Below are 23,042 nucleotides of genomic sequence, written 5' to 3'. Positions count from 1 at the left end.
GGTGTGAGGTGATACCTCAGAGTTGTTTTGATTTGCATCTCTCTGATTATAAGAGATGTAGAACACTTCTTCATGTGCTTGTTAATAGTTTTGATTTCTTTATCTGAGAACTGCCTATCCATTTCCCTTGCCCATTTATCAATTGGAGAATGGCTTGATTTTTTGTACAATTGATTTAGCTCATTATAAATATGAGTAATTAAACCTTTGTCAGAGGTTTCTATGAAGATTTTTTCCCAATTTGTTGTTTCCCTTCTGATTTTAGTTATATTGGTTTTGTTTGTACAAAAGCTTTTTAGTTTGATGTAGTCAAAATTATTTATTTTACATTTTGTGATTCTTTCTATATCTTGCTTGCTTTTAAGGCCTTTCCCCTCCCAAAGGTCTGACATGTATACTATTATGTGTTTACCCAATTTACTTATGGTTTCCTTCTTTATGTTTAAGTCACTCACCTATTTTGAATTTATCTTGGTGTAGGGTGTGAGGTGTTGATCTATTCCTAGTCTCTCCCACACTGTCTTCCAATTTTCCCAGCAGTTTTTATCGAATAGTGGATTTTTGTCCCAAAAGCTGGGATCTTTGGGTTTATCGTATACTGTCTTGCTGAGGTCGCTTTCCCCCAGTCTATTCCACTGATCTTCCTTTCTGTTTCTTAGCCAGTACCAAATTGTTTTGATGACTGCTGCTTTGTAATATAGTTTTAGGTCAGGGACTGCAAGGCCCCCATCATATGTGTTTTTTTTCATTATTTCCCTGGATATCCTTGATCTTTTGTTCTTCCAAATGAACTTTGTTATGGTTTTTTCTAAATCAGTGAAGAAGTATTTTGGTAGTTCAATGGGTATGGCACTAAATAGATAAATAAGTTTGGGTAGGATGGTCATTTTTATTATATTGGCTCGTCCTATTCATGAGCAGTTAATGTTTTTCCATTTGCTCAAGTCTAGTTTTAGTTGTGTGGTGAGTGTTTTGTAGTTGTGTTCATATAGTTCCTGTGTTTGTCTTTGGAGGTAGATTCCTAGGTATTTTATTTTGTCTAAGGTGATTTTGAATGGGATTTCTCTTTCTAGTTCTTGCTGCTGAGCTGTGTTGGAGATATATAGAAAAGCTGATGATTTGTGTGGGTTTATTTTGTATCCTGCAACTTTGCTAAAGTTGTTGATTATTTCAATTAGCTTTTTGGTTGAATCTCTAGGATTCTTTAAGTAGACCATCATGTCATCCGCAAAGAGTGATAACTTGGTCTCCTCTTTGCCTATTTTGATGCCTTCAATTCCTTTATCTTCTCTAATTGCTACTGCTAGTGTTTCTAGTACAATGTCAAATAGTAGAGGTGATAATGGGCATCCTTGTTTCACTCCTGATCTTATTGGGAATGCATCTAGTTTATCCCCATTGCAGATGATATTAGCTGTTGGTTTTAGATATATACTGTTTGTTATTTTTAGGAATGACCCTTCTATTCCTATGCTTTCTAGTGTTTTTAATAGGAATGGGTGTTGTATTTTATCAAAGGCTTTTTCTGCATCTATTGAGATAATCATGTGGTTCTTGCTAGTTTGCTTGTTGATGTGGTCAATTATGTGGATGGTTTTCCTAATGTTGAACCAGCCCTGCATCCCTGGTATGAATCCTACTTGATCATGGTGAATGATCCTTCTGATCACTTGCTGGACTCTTTTTGCTAGTATCCTATTTAAGATTTTTGCATCTATATTCATTAGGGTAATTGGCCTATAGTTTTCTCTCTCTGTTTTTGACCTGCCTGGTTTTGGATTAAGTACCATGTTTGTGTTGTAAAAGGAGTTTGGTAGAACTCCCTCTGTGCTTATTATGTCAAATAGTTTGTATAGTATTGGGATTAACTGTTCTCTGAATGTTTGATAGAATTCACAGGTGAATCCATCAGGCCCTGGGGATTTTTTCTTAGGAAGTTCTTTGATGGCTTGTTGGATTTCAATTTCTGATATGGGATTATTTAAGAATTCTATTTCCTCTTCTGTTAGTCTAGGCAGTTTGTACTTTTGTATATATTCATCCATTTCTCCTAAATTGGTGTATTTATTGCCATCTAATTGGGCAAAGTAATTTCTAATGATTGCCTTCATTTCATCTTCATCAGAGGTGCTGTCCCCCTTTTCATCTTTAATGCTGTGAATTTGCTTTTCTTCCTTCCTTTTTTTAATTAGATTGACCAGTACTTTGTCTATTTTGTTTGTTTTTTCAAAGTACCAGCTTCTTGTCTTATTTATTAAATCAATAGTTCTATCACTTTCGATTTTATTAATTTCTCCCTTAATTTTTAGGATTTCTAGTTTGGTTTTCTGCTGGGGGGTTTTAATTTGATTGCTTTCGAGTTTTTTCATTTGCATTTCCAATTGATTGATCTCTGCTCTCCCTTGTTTGTTAATATAAGCATTCAGGGATATGAATTTACCTCTGATTACCGCTTTGGCTGCATCCCAAAAGGTTTGAAAGGATGTTTCGCCATTGTCATTTTCCTCGATGAAATTATTGTTTCTATGATTTCTTCTTTAACTAAACGGTTTTGGAGTATCATATTGTTTAATTTCCAATTGGTTTTAGATTTGGTTTTCCATGTACCATTACTAATCATTATTTTTATTGCCTTGTGATCTGAGAAGGCTGCATTCATTATTTCTGCTTTTCTGCATTTGTGTGCTATGTTTCTGTGACCTAATGTATGGTCAATTTTTGTGAATGTGCCATGTGGTGCTGAGAAGAAGGTGTATTCCTTTTTATCCCTATTTATTTTTCTCCATATGTCTATTAATTCTAATTTTTCTAAGATTTCATTCACTTCTTTTACCTCTTTCTTATTTATTTTTTGATTTGATTTATCTAAATTTGATAATGGTTGGTTTAAGTCTCCCACTAGTATGGTTTTATTGTCTATTTCTTCCTTCAATTCTCCTAGTTTCTCCATTAGAAATTTGGGTGCTATATTATTTGGTGCATACATGTTGATTAATGATATTTCCTCATTGTCTAGAGTCCCTTTTAACAAAATATAATTACCTTCCCTATCCCTTTTGATCAGGTCTATTTTTGCATTGGCTTTATCAGATATCATGATTACCACTCCTGCCTTCTTTCTATCAGTTGAGGCCCAGAAGGTCTTACTCCTTCCTTTAATTCTGACCTTGTGGGTGTCAACCCGCCTCATGTGTGTTTCTTGAAGACAACATATGGTAGGGTTTTGGATTCTAATCCATTCTGCTATTCGTCAACATTTTATGGGTGAGTTCATCCCATTCACATTCAAAATTATGATTGTCATTTGTGGACTCCCTGGCATTTTGATAGCCTTCCCTAATTCTAACCTTTTCTTCTTTGGCTCTACCTTTTAGTCCAGTGATTTACTTTGAATAAGTCCCCCTTGTCCCCTCCCTTGATGTTTCCCGTTTTAGTCCCTCCCTTTTCCCCCCTCCCCCTTTCTTTCCCTCCCTTTTTGTTCTCCCTCCCTCCCTCCCCCCTTTGGTTTTCCCTTCTCCCTACCCTTGTTGGGTAAGATAGAATTCAAGATCCCAATGGATCTGGATGTTTTTCCCTCTCAGAGTTGATTTCCCTGAGATTGAGGTTTAAGTAACCCCCCCCCCTCTTCCTCTCCTTCTTATAGGAGTTTTCTTCCCCTCCCCTTCCCATGTGAATCTTTGTGTGAGAATGATTATTCTATTTGGTCTTTCTTTACCCCCTATTTATATATTACATTTTCCCCACATGTTGGTATACATAGATTGATATAAATGTAGTCCTTATAGAAGAGAGTTTGAGTAAAAGAAGAAGATAACATTTTTCCCCTTTCCTTAATATTTACCTTTTCAGGTATTCCTTGCTCTTTGATTTTCGGTATCAAACTTTCCACAGAGCTCTGGTCTTTTCTTTGCAAAAAGTTGGAAATCTTCTATTTTGTTGAATGCCCATACTTTCCCTTGGAAGTATATAGTCAGTTTTGCTGGGTAGTTGATTCTTGGTTGGAGACCCAGCTCTCTTGCCTTTCTGAAGATCATGTTCCATGCCTTACAATCATTCAGAGTAGAACATGCAAGGTCTTGTGTGACCCTGATTGGCATTCCTTTATATCTAAATTGTCTTTTTCTGGCTTCCTGTAGGATTTTTTCTTTTGTTTGATAGCTTTGGAATTTGGCAATTACATTCCTGGGAGTTGTCTTTTGGGGGTTTAGTGTAGAAGGTGTTCTGTGAGCTCTGTCAGTGGCTGTATTGCCCCCTTGTTCTAGAATCTCTGGGCAATTTTCTTTGATTATATCTTGTATCACCATATCGAGTTTGGTGTTTATTTCTGGCTTTTCTGGGAGTCCAATTATTCTTAAATTATCTCTTCTCCCTCTATTTTTTAGATCTATCACCTTGTCAGTGAGATATTTTATGTTCTCTTCTAATTTCTTGGTGTTTTCGCATTGCTTTATTAGTTCTTGCTTTAAAGCCTGGTTTTCTTTTACAGTTTGGTCAAACTGGTTTTGTAGATGCGTGAATTTCTTTTGCATTATTTCCCACTTTTCCTCCCAGAAGGCTTCCATCTTTTTGGTCATTTCTGATTCAAATTCTTCATGGGTTTGTGGAGAGTTTCCATTTCCTTTGGAAGATTTTGGAGCATTTTCTTGTAGGTCTTCTTCTATCTGCTCTTTATTTTGTATTTTGGCTCCATAGAATGTGTCCAAAGTTGCCCCTTTCTTCTTATTTTTCTTGGTATTTTGGGGCTTCTGTGCTTCTGTGGAGTTTGCCATCTCTGAATGTGGAGGATTAGCTTTTCTTATCTCTGTCTGGTGTTCAGAGGCTTTAGTCCTGGGCAGATTGTCGGTTCTATGAGGTTTCCCTGGGTTAAATTGAGTATGCCTCACTGGAACTGGAGTGGAAGGGTCGGACCAGGAGGCCACACTCTCCCCCGGCTCTCTGGGTCGGGTTGCTTTCCGGAAGTTGCCTTCAGAATAGCTGGCCGTGAGGCTGTTTCGTCGGCCTGGGGGGATTGGCTTCGGCTTCCCAGAGCTCCGAGGGCTGGGACGTTCGCTGAGACTTGGATAGCAGGATCCAGCCCATGAGGCTGTCTTGCCCACCCTGAGGGTTGCTATTGTTTCAGACAAGCCTGCTCTCTGCAGCGGGAGCTCCGAGGGCAGTGACTTTCACTGAGATTTGGATAGCAGGATCCAGCCCGTGAGGCTGTCTTGCCCGCCCTGAGGGTTGCTGTTGTTTCAGACAAGCCTGCTCTCTGCGGTGGGGAGCTCCGAGGGCAGTGACTTTCACTGGGACTCGGATAGAAGGCCCTGAGGGTTGCTGTTGTTTCGATCCTGCTCTCTGCCGGGGGAGCTCCGAGGGCAGTGACTTTCACTGGGACTCGGATAGAAGGCCCTGAGGGTTGTTGTTCCGAGGACCCTGCTCTCTGAGCCCAGCAGGGCTGAGGCTTCCGGGAGCCTTGGACTCTTAGAAAGAGTTGAAGGTTTTGAGGGGAAGGCAATGAGTTAAGATTTGGACATGTTGAGGCTCAGATGTCTATAAGAAACCCAGTTCAAAATTTCCAAAAGGCAGTTTGTTCAATAGGAGTCATAAGACTGGAGGTCATGACAGAAATTAAGGGATGGATGACCAGATTTGAGAATCATCAATATATAGATGATGGTTAAATCTTCTGAGTTTAGTAGAATATTGAGTGAAATCTCATAGAAGAAGAGAGGGGCCCAGCTCAAAGTCTTGTAGGTCACCTACATTAAGCATTTACGACCTAGATAAGAATCCAGCAAATGAGACCAAAGAGAGTAGTCATACAAGTTAAAGGAGAACCACGAGAGTTGTGTTATGAAAATGAAAGAGAATGGGTTGATGATATCAAAGACTGCAGAAAGCTTCAGAAGAATGAGGATGAAGAAAGGGCCATTAAGAGATTTTTGCAATTAAGAGATTGTTAACAACATTGGAGAGAGCAATTTCACTTGAGCGATGAGGTTGAAAACCAGACTGTAGTTAAAACGAGAGTAGAAAGAAGGAAAGTGGAAGCACCTTTTATAGAGAGCTTCCTCAAGGATTTCAGTCACTAAAGGGAAGAGAGACAGGAGATTATAGCTCTCAGGGACAGGTGGATAAAAGGAAGGTTTTTTCCAGATGGGGAAGTAGGAAATCTGTCATTAGATTAGAAGAGTTTTTAAAAAAAATGAGAGAATGGGAATACTAGAGAGATTCTCTGTTCGATGAACGATGAAGAAAAGAGAGCAGATATTTTGGAGTTTCCTTCAAAATATAAGGGATATAATATATAAAATATAAAATATATATAAATATAATATATATATAAAATATAATCTTGCCCTTTCTACCCCCAGTCCTGTGTCTGAGATTTATGTTCTCATTTATTCTTCTAGCGAGTGAGATTGGTGTAGGGCCCTTCACCCATATCCGAGACCACGGATCAGCAAGAGACATGACATCAGTGACCAGTGAATCTACTGCAGGTGCCATGGGTAAGAAAATATTTCTTTTCTTTCTATTATACTGGTATTCATCCTTGCTCTGGGCCCTTGTTTTCCAGCTTTCAAATATGATATGGACTCATCTTCATAGTCCGAGAACAGGAAAGTTTGTGATTAGGTGGTAAGACCCGGCAACTTCCTCTGTCCCATTATTGTCTGCCCAGATGTCAGTCTTTGGATGAAGAGCTCATGGAGGATTTTGTCCATTTCTTGTGTTAGTTTGTGTGTATACATATAATTTACTATGATAAAAGTCAGCTACTGGAGGACAGGCTTTTCTATGCCCAGCACCTAAAACCCTGAATGGAGTAGCTGATTCTTAACAAATGATTACTGCTTCATTTTCCATTTAACCTGAGCAGGTATCCGTCAGGCAGTTTGTCTGAGCCTGGATCCCTATCTCATCTGAGGGCCAGATGACAGGACAGATCCATCTACATATCAGTCTCTTCTTATTTAATACTTTCTCATGGTGGCCACCCACCCTGGAGCAAAAGTAGATCCTAATTTCTGTCAGTCTTTTTGTTTTGCAAGTGCTTGTCAAGGACAAGGTGCTAACGTGAGGGGTTGGGGACTCGGGATGTTCAAAATCCTCACAGGCTCTGGGGAACTCTGTCCAAATGGCTCCAAACTCCCCCCCCCCATAATGTCACCACAGGAGATGGACCCTCCCTGGGAACAGAACCTCACACTCCTATCCACGAATCTCTGAGCCCAGGGCCAGGCTCCTTTCCTGCCTTAAGTACTCCCACAGCCTGCACAAGCACAGCTTCCCTTGAGGCTGCTACTTCATTGGAGGACCCAGGGCCAGCCGGCCTGACTCCATAGACTGAGAGAAACCCACAGGCAACACCAACTCCAGCTATTACCCTGCCTCCAGCCAGCACACAGGAAGTTTGCACAACAGCATCTCCCAGTCCTCCTGACACAACCACAGAGGGCAGCAGTGTCAAGGCAGGCACAGCCTCTGTTTCTGATCAAGTGCCTTCCACTTCCTGCCTCTTCCCAAATAAGCATATTTTAAATAAGCTTCCCAGGGAGGGAATTGGGGTGTGGCCTTGGAGGAAATGGGGAGTGTCTGTCCAGGGAGGGTCAGTTTGTGCCTTTCTAAGGAGAAGGGTCTTCCTCCCAGGTCCTTCCTGTCTATAGCCTTCCAATGGGCCACTGTAGGGACTTTTTCTTGGCTCCATATCTGTTGAATTAGTGTCATCTCTCCAGGCTTCCTCAACTCCATGCAAGGATAGTTTCACAATCCCTGTGCTAAAGTGATTCTCCTCTTCTTATTGATGGATTCTGATTCCACTAAATCAAACATATATGGAGGTTGTCCATCAGTGAGTCCGTGCTTTGAAGGGGGAAACTTGGTTATTCATCCTGTGGAGAAAAGTCAGAGAAGCCATGTATTTTTGGTCTCAGCAGATAGTAGCAACAATGTACTTTCCTTTGGGAGTCCTCTAATAATGACTTGACTGAGCTCTGGTCTCCCCTTCTGTCTTCCTGTAGGAGGTGATGCTGGTGTGGTGCCAGTCACACATGCCCAAGGCCATGAAGGACCAGGAAGCACAGGAGCACTGATGAGGAGCCCCCTGACCCCTGTGTCTACTGTTATTCCCACAGGTAAGTAGGTACCTCCTCTCTGTCTTTGTGTTGGAGGTTTATCCTTTTTAGGGCCTTGTTTCCCAGTCTTACAGAGGAAACATGAAATTATTTTAGAGATCAATCCTCAAGAACTCTTCTGAACCTCTGATTGCTTTCTTTGTACAGCCTGGAGAAGAGGAGTTTTAGAGGTAGGAGTGAGGTTCCCACTGCTAAGGTCTTTTATATAATCAACCATAGGTATAAAGTTGGAAGGAAACTTTGAAGTATCAGGTATTATGGATAGCCTCTCATTTTACTGATGTGGATACTGAGGCCTGGAGAAGTAAAGTAATTATCTCAGGGTGACCGGATATGCCTGGAAGGGACCCTCAATAGCCATCTAGCTGGACCCCATCATTTTACATATGGGAAAAGTGAGGTGCAGAGAAGTTAAGTGACATGCCTCATGACACAAAAGTAGAAAGCATCAGAGGTGAGATTTGAACCCAGGACTCTATTATGCTGTAATTCAAGGTCAACAGGAAAAGTCAGCCCTGACACCTCACATTGAATGGCTTCCACTTTGGGGAAGGTTCCTTCTATGAACTCTCCAAGGGTAGAGATGTGTTTTTAAATTTTTATTTACATCTCCAGTATTTAGGATAGGGCTGAACACATAATAAACACTTAGTTGATGGCAACTAATTGATTGCTTTGATCTAATTTATGAGTAGATTTGTGAGATTCAGTTTATTAAAAAAATTTGTCTTCAAAATGTATCTTATACACCTACCAACTGAACTTGCCTATGGAGAAGTGAAGGGGAATGGAATGAGCAATTATGTAATGCCTACTATGTGCCAGGCACTGTGACTATTTTTATAGAAATAGTATCTCATTTGATTCACATAACAACCCTAAGTGTTGGGTTTTATAGTTAGCCCCATTTTTCAGATGAGAAAAACAGAGGCAAGCAATGACTGCTTGATTTTCCCAGGGTCATACAGCTAATGAGTTCTTAGGTCAAATTTGAACTCAGGTCTTCCTGACTCCAGGCTAAGCACTATCTCCACTATGCCACCTAATTACTTTTATGGTCCGAGCCACAGAGTTTCCGGTGTCAAGAGTCAGGAATGGAGACAGATCCAAAGGCTCTGCTCTTTAGCAGTGAACTTGGGGAAGGTGGATGATGCAGATATGGGCAGAACACTTTACTTCTATCAGCCTTGACTTGCCAAGAGGAAAAGAATGGTTCTAGGACCTTCCCTTTGAGGCATGATTTCATGACCACCTCCCTAATCTTAGCTTAATAATTCACTTGGACCTTTGGTGATTGATTGCACTTGGCCCACCCATTAAATGCTGAATCCAGTCATTTACCTCTAACTTTTGTCCTTTCTGAGACATTGTTCTTCAACCAGGGATGCTTCTTGGTCACGAGTTTATGGATTGATTCCTACACATTAGCTCTGTGATTCCTGTGAACTGGTCCTACTCTAGTATGGCCTCTGAGTGTTTCCACGAGCTTCTGTAGCCAGGAGATCCTAGAATTGGTCAGAGGTCAGAACTGAAAAACTGGACCTCTCTGATGTTATTGTCTCCACATGGCTCCTGGCAGCCCATCAGCCTGGTGGACAAGGTCATGTTTGGAGTTCTAGATATGATGGAGATGAAGATGAGGAGACAAGTGTCTCTAGATCAGCAGTTCTCAACTTCTCAATATGTAGCAATGAGAATACATAATGCATATCAGGTATTTGCATTCTGAATCATAACTGTAGCAAAATTATAGTTTTGAAGTAGCCACCAAAATAATTTTTGGATGACTGCAACATGAGGAATTGTATTACGGAGTCATGGCATTAGAAAGGTTGAGAACCACTGCTTTAGATAATCTTAGGTGAGGATTGGAGGGAGACCATCAAGCCATTTCCTGGATAAGAAACTTCAAGGAAGGGGAAGTGTGTCCCATGTACCATAAAATCCCTAAAGCATCCTTTTATTAAATTGTGACTGATATTCCCCTCTTAATTTATATTGCTCTTGTTTAATAATCCTTGTTCAGACACCTATTTCCACTAGAAAATCACCTATGTTATTAGAGAAGCTGTATGTCATTCAGCATTGCTGATGAGAAATCAAGCCATATCTGATTGGCATGTTGCTTAATAGTCTATGATGCTTTTCATCTTTTAAAAATTAACTTTAAAATAATTTAATTTAAAGTTATGATATTTTCCTAATTAAACCTAGTAACCATTTTCAATATATGTTTTCTGAAATTATTAGGTCCAAATTTTCTCCCCCCTTCCCTTCTGTCCCCCTCTTGGAGAGATGGTAAGTAATTTGAAATGGATTATACATGTATTATCATGTAAAACATAATTCCATATTCGTCATTTTTATAAGAGAACACTCATATAAAACCAGAGCCACATAAACTGTACATAAAATAATGTGAAAGGGAATATGCTTTGATCTGCAACTGACTCCCACATTTCTTTCTCTAGAGGTGTAAAACATTCTTGGTCAAAAGTCCTTCAGAGCTGTCCCAGATTGCTCTCTTTCTGAGAGTAGCTACAACTTTCACAGTTGATCAAATGCAGATCAAAGCATCTCCCCTTTAAATTCCATTCAAAATTATTCATGTTATATCTTATAATAGTTTCTGTTTCTTGTTTCTTCTTGTTGTAAGGTGCTGTCCAGCAGCCCTTACAAGAAAGGAAAGATAGAAGATTGACCCTTGGGGGAAGGGCTGAAGCCCAGGGGATGGATAAGAATGGAGGCAGACACCAATGCAATATTACCAATGAGCAAGCTGCACAGATCAAGCTCCAGCTACCTAACTTCAAAGGACATGAGGCAGTTAGATAACCTTAAATCAACAACACGGGAATTAGGAATGAGTATTGAGATCAGCTGAGAGAAAAGCCACTGATCCCTTAGAGCCCATGCTCTAAGTAGGGACCACTCTGGCTAGAGGATAGGAGATTAAGAAGGAAAGGTGTTTCACAGAGATAGAGGACATTCCATGAGAAAGCTGTTCTTAGCCAGAGGCTAAGCTCCAGGAAGGAGAGGGACAGGTGAAGAAGATAATAAGGGCTGTTTCTCTGTCAGCTGCTTGTATTTATTACCATTGTGATGCAAAGGGACTTAATACATATTAATGAAGACACAGTGGATTGCCATTGGTTCAGTTGTAAATTACCACAAGGCAGAGGCATGGATTGTCTCAGTCAGGTGAGCACAAAGAATCCTGAGTTTGTGCCTAAACCTTAGGAATGCTGGGATCAAAGGTCAATGCCTTTCTTGCCATGGGCAGGTCTGAGCATGCTCTTTCCTAAGACAATCCTTACAGATTAATTATTTCCCTTGTGTATACACAGGTGTGGATTGTTACACTTGTCATGGTTATTGTTTGCCTAGTAATTATTGATCTGAAGAGAGCTGTTAAAGAGAGATGAGTGAGGAAAGGTAGTAGTCAAGGTGGAATGGCTCTTGTTGTACTCTCTCACTCTCTTCTCCTGGTCTATGATAGCTGAGGAATATCTCTTGGAAATGGTGACCCTGGGTGATGTCCTGGTTGTAAATCTTGAAATCTCTCAGACTTGTGAATGTTAAAAATTTCCCCATCAGGGAATTCTTAATTGGAACAAATTCCCTACTGAGAAACATTCTCCATTTTGACGTGAGAACTCGCCAGGATCAGAAATGGGAGGACTTCTACTCCAACCGTACTTAAGGCTGCTTTAGGGGAGAAAACTCCTTGCTATGGGAGGACCCCTATTCTACCCATACTTAAGACTGCTTTAGGAGAGAAAACTCCTTGCTAAACAATGAAAGTACTTGGACCCATGCTTATAATAATGCAAGGAGTTCTTTGAGCCAGGCCTGTTTTTAGAATTGATACAATGGGATGCTAGGTACCTAAAAGGGTTGGGCAAGTTTTCTCTTGATGAGATTAGTTGACTCAGCTGTGTTTTCTCTGGTTCAGACTTACTGAGGAGATTAGTCGACACAGCAGCATTTTGTTCTGATTCAGACTTACTGAGGAGATTGGTCAACTTAGCAGGAATTTAGATGGGCAGTCCTTTGGAAAGCATCTACAGTGATTGGTAGATGTAGGGACTTAGGGGAGGTGACATGGGAGAAAAACCCCTATATAAGAAAAAGCAGAATCTCTTGAGGATATATCATTTTGGAGAAATCCTTTTGGAGGATCTCTGATGAGGATCGCTTGGGAAGAATCTCTTGAGAGAGGCTCTGGAGAAGGGAAGCTCTTGGAGGACCATCTCTAAGGAGATCTGGCTGGAGCTCCTCTGAGGGGACTCTGTCCCTCTGGAGGCTCTGGAGAGAGGCCCTTTGGAATTCTCTCTGGTGAAGTCAGCTGAGATGGAGCTGGCCTGGTGTCACTAGAATCCTTGCTTAGACAGACCTTGTGGTGAGTGTTAAAGGACTGACTGACTGATCTTTCTCTCTTAAGACTCAGGTCTAGGCCATGTTGGCTTAAGGCCCTTCATACTTATTTCCTTTTTCTATCTTTCTTTGATTACTCATTGTATTATTAATTAAAATCTCTGTAAACCCAGTTGACTCGGGTATTTGAATAATTGGGAATATATTCCCTGGTGACCACCTTATAGTTGATTTAAAACAGGACACTGTAGGAAAACATATTTTGAGCAGTCATAATGTTTTTCCTTGTCTCTCCACATTTTAAATGCCACAGTTTAAGGCTACAACTTATTTTAAATCTCACATGGTATAAGTAAGTTAGGGGAAGGTTTCCCATATTGAGTGATAAGAGGGTTACCCCAGAATTAATAAACACAGTCTTTTAGAATTGTAAGCCTCTCCTCAGTTCATGACTCAGTGGGTAGTCCTGATCAGAATTTTTTTTTTTTGCAATGGCTGTTCACTAACCTCTGTGAATTAGCTTCCTCAAAGATCCTTGAATAAATCCCTTTCTTCCAATTTGACTGTGGTTTAAATTGGTTTAATAAATACAAGATATCTGGAAGTGGGCAGTTCAGGTGGAGATTAGTGGTGTCCCTATATCTAAAGCCTAAGTGTTCCTTCTTTCTGGATACCTTGGGCAAACCAGAAATTCACCTCCCCTTCCCAGTGTCTCCTTAAGATAAACTTCATCTTGGGATGAAGGCAAGATAAGGCAGGTGCTATTAGACTGTGGGGTACTGTTGAGTCTGAGGCCTCTACAGGTCCAATGGGATCTGAATCTCTCTTCCGCTGTCAGGCAGGTATAAATTTCTTCTTGAGAAGTCCCAAAGCTGATACTCCTGGCTATCTTTTAGCTGGCTGTTGGCTGATCACCAGCAAGGCAAGAAAACCTCTTCTCACCTCAAGATCAAGTCTCAAAACCCACCTTTTTTCACTGGCATTCTTCCCCATCCCTGTTCTACAGCCATGTTACTCTGCTTCCAACAGTCTTTACCCATCAATCATGTCCTCTTCAACATTCCATTTCTCATCCTCTTTGCACATTACTCTTACAGTCTTAAATTCTTCCCTTCTTCATAGATCTGGAAGATAAACTATTCTATGTTCCCCAAATTTAGTTATGGTATCACTCATTATATATAAATCACATACTCATTTTGATCTTATCTTGCTATAGGGTGTAAGATATTGGTCAATACCTAGTTCCTGCCATAAACTTTAATTTATAAAAATCATTTTTAGTTATAAGTAGAAAATTTTTTTCAATTTTTCATATTAATTTTATTTTAAAAATATTTCTCTGTTTACGTATTTCATTTTCTTTCCTTCCCCTCTTCCTTTCCCCATCCCAAATCTAATAAGCACTTCCACTGGGTTATATAGATGTTATCACTGATACCACTTCCATATTATTCATTTTTGGAATAGAATACTCTTTTAAAATACAAACCTCCAATTGTATATCTATATAAACAAATGATTGTCATTTGTTTTTCTTCTGGGTTTCTACTCCCACAGTTCTTTCTCTCGATGTAGAGGGGAATTGGGATTGTCTTGTAATAGCAAAGTCCATTATATTGGATTGTTTCACAATGTTTCATTTTCTGTGTATAATGTTCTTTTGGTTCTGTTCACTTCACTCTGCATCAGTTCCTGGAGTTCTTCTACAGTTCCTGGAGTTCTTCTTTGATATAGAATTCCTTTGGTTCATCATTCCTTACAGTCCAGTGAAGTATTCTATCACCATCATAAACCACAATTTGTTCAGCGATTCCCCAATTGAAGGTCACGTTACCCCCCCCCCCCATTTTACAATTATTTGCCACCACAAAGAGCACAACTATGAATACTTTTGCACAAATATTTTTCATTATTATCTCTTTAGGGTACGATTCTAGTAGTGGTATTGCTGGATCACAGGGTATGCATTTTTTTGAAGCTCTTTGGGCATAGTTCCAAATTGTCTTCTAGAATGATTTGATAAATTCACAACTCTACCAGTAGTGCATTAATTTCCCAATTTTGCCACATCCCCTCCAACATTTATTATTTTCCTTTACTGTTATATTTGCCAATCTGTTAGGTATGATGTGGTACCTCATTTTTGATTTGCATTTCTCTAATTATGTGGGATTTTAAACACTATTCCATGTATTTATTGATAGTTTTGACTTTTTTTTTATCTTAAATCTATCTGTGTCACTTGACCATTTGTCAATTGGGGAATGACTTGTTTTTTTTTTCTTTTTTTACAATTGACTTAGCTCCTCATAACGTTAAGAAATTAGGCCTTTGTCAGAGAATTTTGTTGTAAAATTTCCCCCAAATTTATAGCTTCCCTTCCAATTTTGGTTGGATTGATTTTATTTGTACAAAATCTTTTAAATTTAAAGTAATCAAGATTATTCATTCTATATTTTGCCATGTTCTCTATCTTTTGCTTGGTCTTAAATTCAATTTCCCACAGATCTAACAGATATACTATTCTGTGTTCACCTAATTTACTTATAATTTCCTTCTTTATGGAAATTATCCTGGTATAGGGTATGAGATATTCATCTCACACTAATCTGTCTCATACTGTTTTCCAATTTCCCCAGCACTTTTAACAAATAGTGTATTATTGTCTCAAAAGCTGGGATCATTGGGTTCATCAAAAACTATCTTCCTGAGGCCATTTACCCCAAGACTATGCCATTGATCCCCCTTCTATCACTTAAGCAGTATGTAATAATTAAAATAGTGGAAGACTTAAATTGTGGCAGATAAAAAAGTGTTTGGCTTAAATTGTGACCACAGAAATTATGGTTTCAAGAGTGTCTTGTTTTTAAATCAAATATAAGGTGGTCGCCAGGGAAAAATTCCCAATTATTAAATATACCCAAGTCAGCTGGGTTCTATAGAGATTTTAATTCATACAAATGAGGAATTAAAGAAAGGGGGAGAGAGAGAAAAAGGAAATAATGGGAAAAGATAGGTCAGCCCAGGCCCAAGCCCTAAGAGAGAGATCAGTCAGTCTTTTATCCACTCACTACAAGATTTGTCCATCCAAAGATTCTAGTGTTCCGAGAGACACCAGTTCAGTTTTGGCCAGCTGCCATCTCCAGAGAGAGAATCTCTGAAACTCTGAGACTCACCCAAGAGTCATCTTTTCGTCTACTTTTAAAGAGAATTTTCTCTTATGTCACCTCCCCTAAGTTCTCACATCTACCAATCACAGTAGACATTTTCCAAAGGATAGACAATTCTTAATTCACACCTAAGAAGGTTTGAACTTTTGATTAAGTTCACACCTGAAAAACCTCCGAGTAAGTTTCTCACCTCTTTGCTCCTTGTAAATTCACAAGTTGCCTGACCTTTATAGGTACTTAGCACCCTTTTGTATTAGATCTAAAAATAGGCACAGATTAAGAACTTTTGCTTTACTTAATAAGTTTTTTTCATTTTTCAGCAAGGAGTTTCTTCCCCTAAAGCAGGCTTAAGTAGGGGTGGAGTAGAGGTTTCACATTCCTGATCTAAGTTCCTTCATTATTTAAAATGAGGAATGGTCTTAACCAAACCTTATGAAGTAGGGTCTGAGAATTTTTAAGGTTCACAAGTACTATACTTGATGATCACCACTTTATAATACAGTTTAAGATCTGATACTGCTAGGACTCCATCCTTCACATTTTTTTCATTCATTCCCTTAATATTGTTGATCTTTTGTTTTTACAAATGAACTTCGTTATCATTTTTTCTAATATTATATATTTTTTGATAGATTGATAGCTATGGCACTGAATAAGTAAATTAGTTTTGATGGAATAGTCGTTTTATTATATTATCTTATCCTACCCTTGAACAATTAATATTTTTGCAATTGTTTAGATCTAGTTTTAATTGTATATAAAGTGTTTTTTAGTTGTTTTTGTTTAATTCTTGAGTTTGTCTTGGCATATAGATTCCCAAATATTTTACCTTATCTAGAGTGATTTTTAATAGAATTTCTCTTTCTAATTCTTGCTGATAAATTTTTTTGGATATAAAAAGAAATGATGATGATTCATGTGCTTTATTTTGTTTCCTGAAACTTTGCTAAAATTATCATTTCCACCAGGTTTTTAATTGATTTTCTTGGGTTCTCTAAGTATACCATCATATCATTTGCAAAGAGTGATAGTTTAGTTTTATCACAGCCTACAACTTTTGATTTCTTTTTTTCTCCTCTAATTGATGCAGTTAGTACTTTCTAGTATGGTATTAAATAATGGTAGTAATGATGGGCATCCTTGCTTCACTCCTAAATTTATTGGGAAGGCTCATAACTTATCCCAATTTCAGATGATACCTGTTGGTGGTTAGAAACAAATACTGTTTATTATTTTGAGGAAAGCCCCTTCTCTTCCTTTATGTCCTACTGGCTTTTTAAGTAGTAATAGGTATTGTATTTGTCAAAGACTTTTCTGAATGGATTGGGATACTGATGTGATTTTGTGTGCTGTGTTTTAACATAAGTGCTTTGAGTTCATGTGGACAAAAAATTCTGAGTAGGCATCCTAGCACCAGGTCTGTATCTTTGGTAATTAGCATTGCTGTCTCTTCCACACCCCAACTCATGGCTGAGCACCTGCAGCTATGGGATCTACTTGGCCAGAATAATAAACTACAGGTCAGTGATGTTGTCCCAAACACTGTGTCAAAACACCTGAAGCTACCCTTATGTTCATACACAGAGTAATTAGGTTTTGCATACTGATACCCACTATAATACCCAGTGTTAAACCCATTTTAAAAATCAAAGTCTCCATAACCATTGAACCCATCAAATCTGTTGCCTTGCTTTCTCACATTATAATTTCTTGAATTGTCTAAAAACCTATCCCCTAAAATGACTGAGTTTCATTAAGTGACCAGGTTTATTACAAAATAGCAGTGAGGGGTTTGTCTACATTCTCTAGAATTTATAATATGCTATTCTAGGTGCTCTGTAATACTCTTAAGTGCAGCCACTGCTCAATCTTGCACTTCATTAGTTTTTAATTTAAGTATCAGATCTTTGATTTCTTTTGCTAAATTATCTAGGATATTATTCTTTATCTCAGCTTGTCTATCTTTGTTATCCTGAAAAATGTCAGAAGCTACACACCTAAGTTTATCCAGTCCCATCTCATCCCAATTTGGACAGTTGCTTATATGGTTTACATCTTTATCCAATTCATTTCTCAGCAGAATCTATCACCCTGTTCAGGAAAGTAGATGGGGTCTTTCATATGTCTTGTCTCAATCTTTCAAACTTTGACCACAACTCTGGTCTCTTTGAATTATCCTTCATCGTCTGGATAATGGCCTCTCTAGCAGTAATTAAATTTTTGTAACCCACAAAAGAATTATCTTCCCAATGGGGGTCCTGGGAAAACCAGTCAGCTAAACTAGGATTCCTATGTATATCCCCAATGATTTTCTGTTTTTCCCTTTTTGATAACAATTCATCCATTAACATGTCAAAGTCCAGATAGGTTGGATCTTTACTTTCTTCTTAAATTGTTTTACCATGGCCATTGGTTTTTCATCATAGCTTGGGTTAGGGTTATTGATGATATGATGATTTAAAAGACTCTAAATATGCTTGGGTAAATCTCTTGTGAACTCTTATATTGAGGATCCCAATCTCTGCGGTTATCATTGGCACCTCCCTGAGTGGAAACATAAGGGCAGGATTGTTTTCTAATGCTTGAGTTTCTTGTCCCACTTGGTTACCTCAATTTCTGTCTAATTCCATTGCCCCTGTGTCTTAGCCAACTAGTTATATTACATTTTAATTCTTTTCCTCTTGGTCTCCAGATAATTAACCCTCAGTTTAAGCCCACTGTTTTCTAATTTTGTCTCATTCATGACTTTTCAATAGTTACAGATGGATAAGAGAACTTTCAGCATCATAACCATGGATACTAGCATTAATATTCTGAAGGGTAGATAGGATATAACCTAAAGGACCATAAGAGTCAAAACTGTCATCAAAAATCCATATGCCAACATCCCTTGGATATATAGAGGGATGGTAGACTTAAGAAGAGTCCAGGAATAAATCCAATGTTAAAACAATTCAGCCACGTGTTGCTTAATGAGGCTGCCCTGTAAACTGCTTCATTTAACACAGTTGCTGGCTGGCTGACTTTTGCCTTTTGGTGCCACCTAAGGTTCAGTTCACTGAAACTGCAGGTACCAGACAAACAGCTTCAATCTTTCTCCTTCTCCAAAACTGTTATCCAGCAAAGCAGATCTACAAGCTTCTTCTTAGATAGGACTCCTCTTTATGAGGAAAGTAGAAACCCTCTTCAAATGGGTTTCAGAGGTCTCTTCCAGTGAGGTGCGGTGGTGTGGTCTAGTTGTTTTCTGAGAGCTTCTGAGCGGCATTGGAAGGAAGGGTAAATTAGGAGTCCGTTCCTCAAAATGTGGCGGTTCTTGGCCACCCTGTGTTGCCTGGTCGTACTGACCAGTTCCAAGAGCAGATTATCCTTTCCTCCTCTATCAGATGAAATGGTCAACCACATCAACAAGCTCAACACTGCATGGCAGGCTGCGCACAACTTCCTTAATGGAGACATGAGCTACATAAAGAAACTCTGTGGTACCTTCATGGGTGGAGCCAAGCTACTACCTTAGAGAATGATAATGGCTGATAATATGAAGCTACCAGAAAACTTTGATGCCTGGGAACAATGGCCAAACTGCCCTACTATCAAGGAAATAAGAGACCAGGGTTCCTGTGGATCTTGCTGGGCATTTGGAGCTGTGGAAGCTGTTTCTGACAGGATCTGTGTACACAGTAATGGAAATGCTAATGTAGAAGTGTCTGCTGAGGATCTCCTTAGCTGCTGTGGATCTGAATGTGGGGATGGCTGTAATGGCGGTTTTCCTGCTGGAGCTTGGAATTTCTGGACTAAGAAAGGCCTTGTATCTGGTGGTCTCTATGATTCCCATGTGGGCTGCTGACCTTATTCCATCCCTCCATGTGAGCACCATGTGAATGGCTCCCATTCTGCCTGTACTGGAGAAGAGGGCGACACCCCCACGTGCAGGAAGAAGTGTGAAGAGGGCTATTCTACTCAGTACAAGGATGACAAAAACTACAGATCAACCCCCTATAGGGTACCTTCAAGTGAGCAGGAGATCATGGCTGAGATCTACAAGAATGGCCCTGTGGAGGGAGCTTTTAGTGTGTATGAAGACTTCCTACACTACAAGTCTGGAGTATACCAGCACGTTGCTGGAGAGATGCTTGGAGGTCACGCCATTCAAATCCTGGCTGGGGTGTGGAAAATGGAATCCGTTACTGGCTGGCTGCCAACTCCTGGAATATTGACTGGGGTGATAATGGCTTCTTTAAATTCCTCCGTGGAAAGAATCACTGTGGGATAGAATCTGAAATTGTGGCTGGAATTCCCAGAACGGATCAATATTGAAAGAAGATGTAACCTGCTGCTATTTGTCTAACTATCAATAGCCCTTTGTGACTTTTAATCTTTCAAAAAAGAAAAAAAATCTTGGGAATGGGAAGAAGGTGAATGTGGGCAAATGAATACTTTTAAAAGACTTAAGTTTGGAGAGATGCTCTTTTATTTATCTTTTGTTTAAAAAGGAAGTTTAAGGAGAGGATTTAGATAAATCATTGGGCTTTGAAAATTTGGTTGAGCTAAATTCTTGTGGGGTCAGCCAGCTCCATTGATAATAACATAGATGAATATTTCTTGATCTGACTCCAATTAATAATGCATGCCATTTCAGTTTAAGTAACTCTGTGAATAGCACATAGCACTGCTGGTAAACAGGCTGTGTAATACACTTGAGACCCAGGATGCTTTCTTTTAAAAAGGCCTTTTTTCCAGGGGTGTCTCCCAATTCCTGTTATCTTGACTCCTACAATTCCCCTCAACATTCATCTTTTAGGAACCTGAAGTCCAGGAACCAACAATGATTGAAGGAGTGGGGGGAGGAGTGTTTTCTCCCACAGGAATAGGGATGGGTTTTTTGTTTTGTTTTTTTTAATATTTTGACTTAGGAAGGAGGCAAAGAAATTCTCAGAAATTGACTTGGCTCCCACTTGTTAGGGGTAGAGGGAGGTAGAGTTGTGGGATGGGCCACAAAATGTTAGAATCCTATTTTGTCCCAGTTCTCACTGGTAAAAATCCTATACTATGCTTACTTCTCCTTAGTGCCACTCCACTTTTAGTGCCAGTTAGCCTGAAGCTATTAAAGCTTTGCAGTATTGCACATGCCCTTGGGTCTTTTCTGTGGTGATAAAAAAAATAGATTTCTCTATTTTTGTTTAATGTACCTTGATTGATCATACAAAAGAGTAGCCAGGATCCCTTTTACTCAATAGAAACCTGTGCCTGTGGTTTTAAAAGAAAAGCAGTAATCCCTCTTCTGATGTTCTTGGGGGACAGTCGAGAAGGAGCAGGATTATGGTTCTGTCCACAGGAGAAACAAGATTTTGTTGTTCTTGGGAAATCACTGCTTTACCCTATCATGCAATTTAATCTCAGTGTTGATTTTAGTGACTAAATGGAATCCAGGACCCTTGTGCCAATAAAAGATTTCTCCTAAAAAAGCCAAAAAAAAAAGAAGTCTCTTCCCTTTCACCAGCCGAGGGTAAAGTCAGAAAGGCCTGTCTCCAACAGCAGTCAAAGAAAGCAAGCTCAGTAACTGAAACCCAGTGAGTGAGTGACCCAGTCAGAGACCCAGTGAGAGGACATCACCAACTGACAGAACTTTTCTTGTGTTCTTTCTTGTAAATTCTGGTCTCACAAACTGCTTGTCCCCTCAGAGATCTCTTTATCAAATATCTTATTTAATCAACATGTTCATCAATATTCTGTTTTCCTTAGTATATTTTTATTAATTAGTTCATCCCATTCACATTCAGCATCCTAATTACTGTATTTCCCACCATCTTATTATTCCCTTTAGATGCTGCTCTATTCCCTTTCACTCTGATCCTCTGCTTTATGTTATATAGTTCTCACATTCTCAATCCCTTCCCTTTCCTCTCAGTGTAATCATCTCTTTCACCCCCTAATTTTTTGTACATTTCCTATCATACATACATATCATTTCATATCACATTTACATATCATGATATCATCATAATCAGTTTGCTTCCTCATCCTCTTTTTGTTTTCTTTCTCTTTTTATTTAGTCAATTTAGAAATTATTCCTTGGTTACAAGAATCATATTCTTTCCCTCAATCTCCTTCCCCCGCCCTTCCCTTAGCCGACGTGCAATTACACTGGTTATTACATGTGTCCTTGATCAAAACCTATTTCCATGTTGTTGATGTTTGCACTAGAATGTTCACTCAGAGTCTACATCCCCAGTCATATCCCCTTGACCCATGTATCAAGGAGTTGTTTTTCTTCTGTGTTTCTACTCCCGCAGTTTTCCCTCTGAATGTGGATAGTGTTCTTTCTCATAGATCCCTCTAAGTTGTTCAGGATCACTGCCTTGCCACTAATGGAGAAGTCCATTACATTCACACAGTGGATCAGTCTCTGGGTACAATGTTCTCCTGGTTTTGCTCCTCTCACTCTGCTTCAATTCCTGGAAGTTGTTCCAGTTCACATGGAATCCCTCCAGTTTATTATTCCTTTTAGCACAATAGTATTCCATCACCAACATATACCACAATTTGTTCAGCCATTCCCCAATTGAAGGGCATCCCCTCGTTTTCCAGTTTTGGGCCACCACAAAGAGCACAGCTATGAATATTTTTGTACGAGTCTTTTTCTCCATTATCTCTTTGGGGTACAAACCCAGCAGTACTATGGCTGGATCAAAGGGCAGACAGTCTTTTAGCACCCTTTGGGCATAGTTCCAGATTGCCCTCCAGAATGGTTGGATCAATTCACAACTCCACCAGCAGTGCATTAATATCCCAATTTTGTCTGCAGTTATTTTAAATGGAAGTGCTCTATCTCTACCTGTAGGATTTTGTCAATAAAATATGGAAATGCTGATAACTTATGGGTTTTTAATATCTTGCAACTTTGATAAAGCTTTTATTTTAACTAGTTTTTTAATGGAATCTTTAGGGCTCTCAAAGTATACCATCATACTGTCTGCATGGTATGATAGTTTTCTTTCCTTGTTGCCTATTCTTATTATTTTAATTTTAAAAAATCTTACTGATATAATATTTCTAACACAATATTGAATAATAGTGATGATAATGTACATTCTTGCTTCACCTTTTATATTTTTACAAGTTTTCTAGCATAAGTTCTCCATAGCATAATGTCTCTAGCATAAGAACATAAGTTCTCCAAAATTACAAGATCCAAATTGTCTCCCTCCCTCCCTAGCTGCCCCATTCCTGAGATGGTAAAGCAATCTGATCTCCACATTAGTCACTCTTGTGAGAAGATACTATATAAAATTAAAACACAAATAAAATACAGTGATGAAGAGTACAATTGATCTGCATTCACACTCCAGTGGATTCTCTCAAAGTGGCTAGTATTCTT

At 39.1% G+C, this 23,042-nt stretch overlaps 1 pseudogene; it reads left to right on the top strand.

The window, feature by feature from the left end:
* The first annotated feature begins 16,545 nt into the window (after nt 1-16,545).
* Nucleotides 16,546-20,116, top strand: LOC130457906 (cathepsin B-like; annotated as a pseudogene).
* Nucleotides 20,117-23,042: the final 2,926 nt, after the last annotated feature.

Source organism: Monodelphis domestica, chromosome 3 (assembly GCF_027887165.1).
Source record: "Monodelphis domestica isolate mMonDom1 chromosome 3, mMonDom1.pri, whole genome shotgun sequence".
In the NCBI taxonomy this organism is placed as follows: Eukaryota; Metazoa; Chordata; class Mammalia; order Didelphimorphia; family Didelphidae; genus Monodelphis; species Monodelphis domestica.
This window is presented reverse-complemented; position numbering and strand designations above follow the sequence as displayed.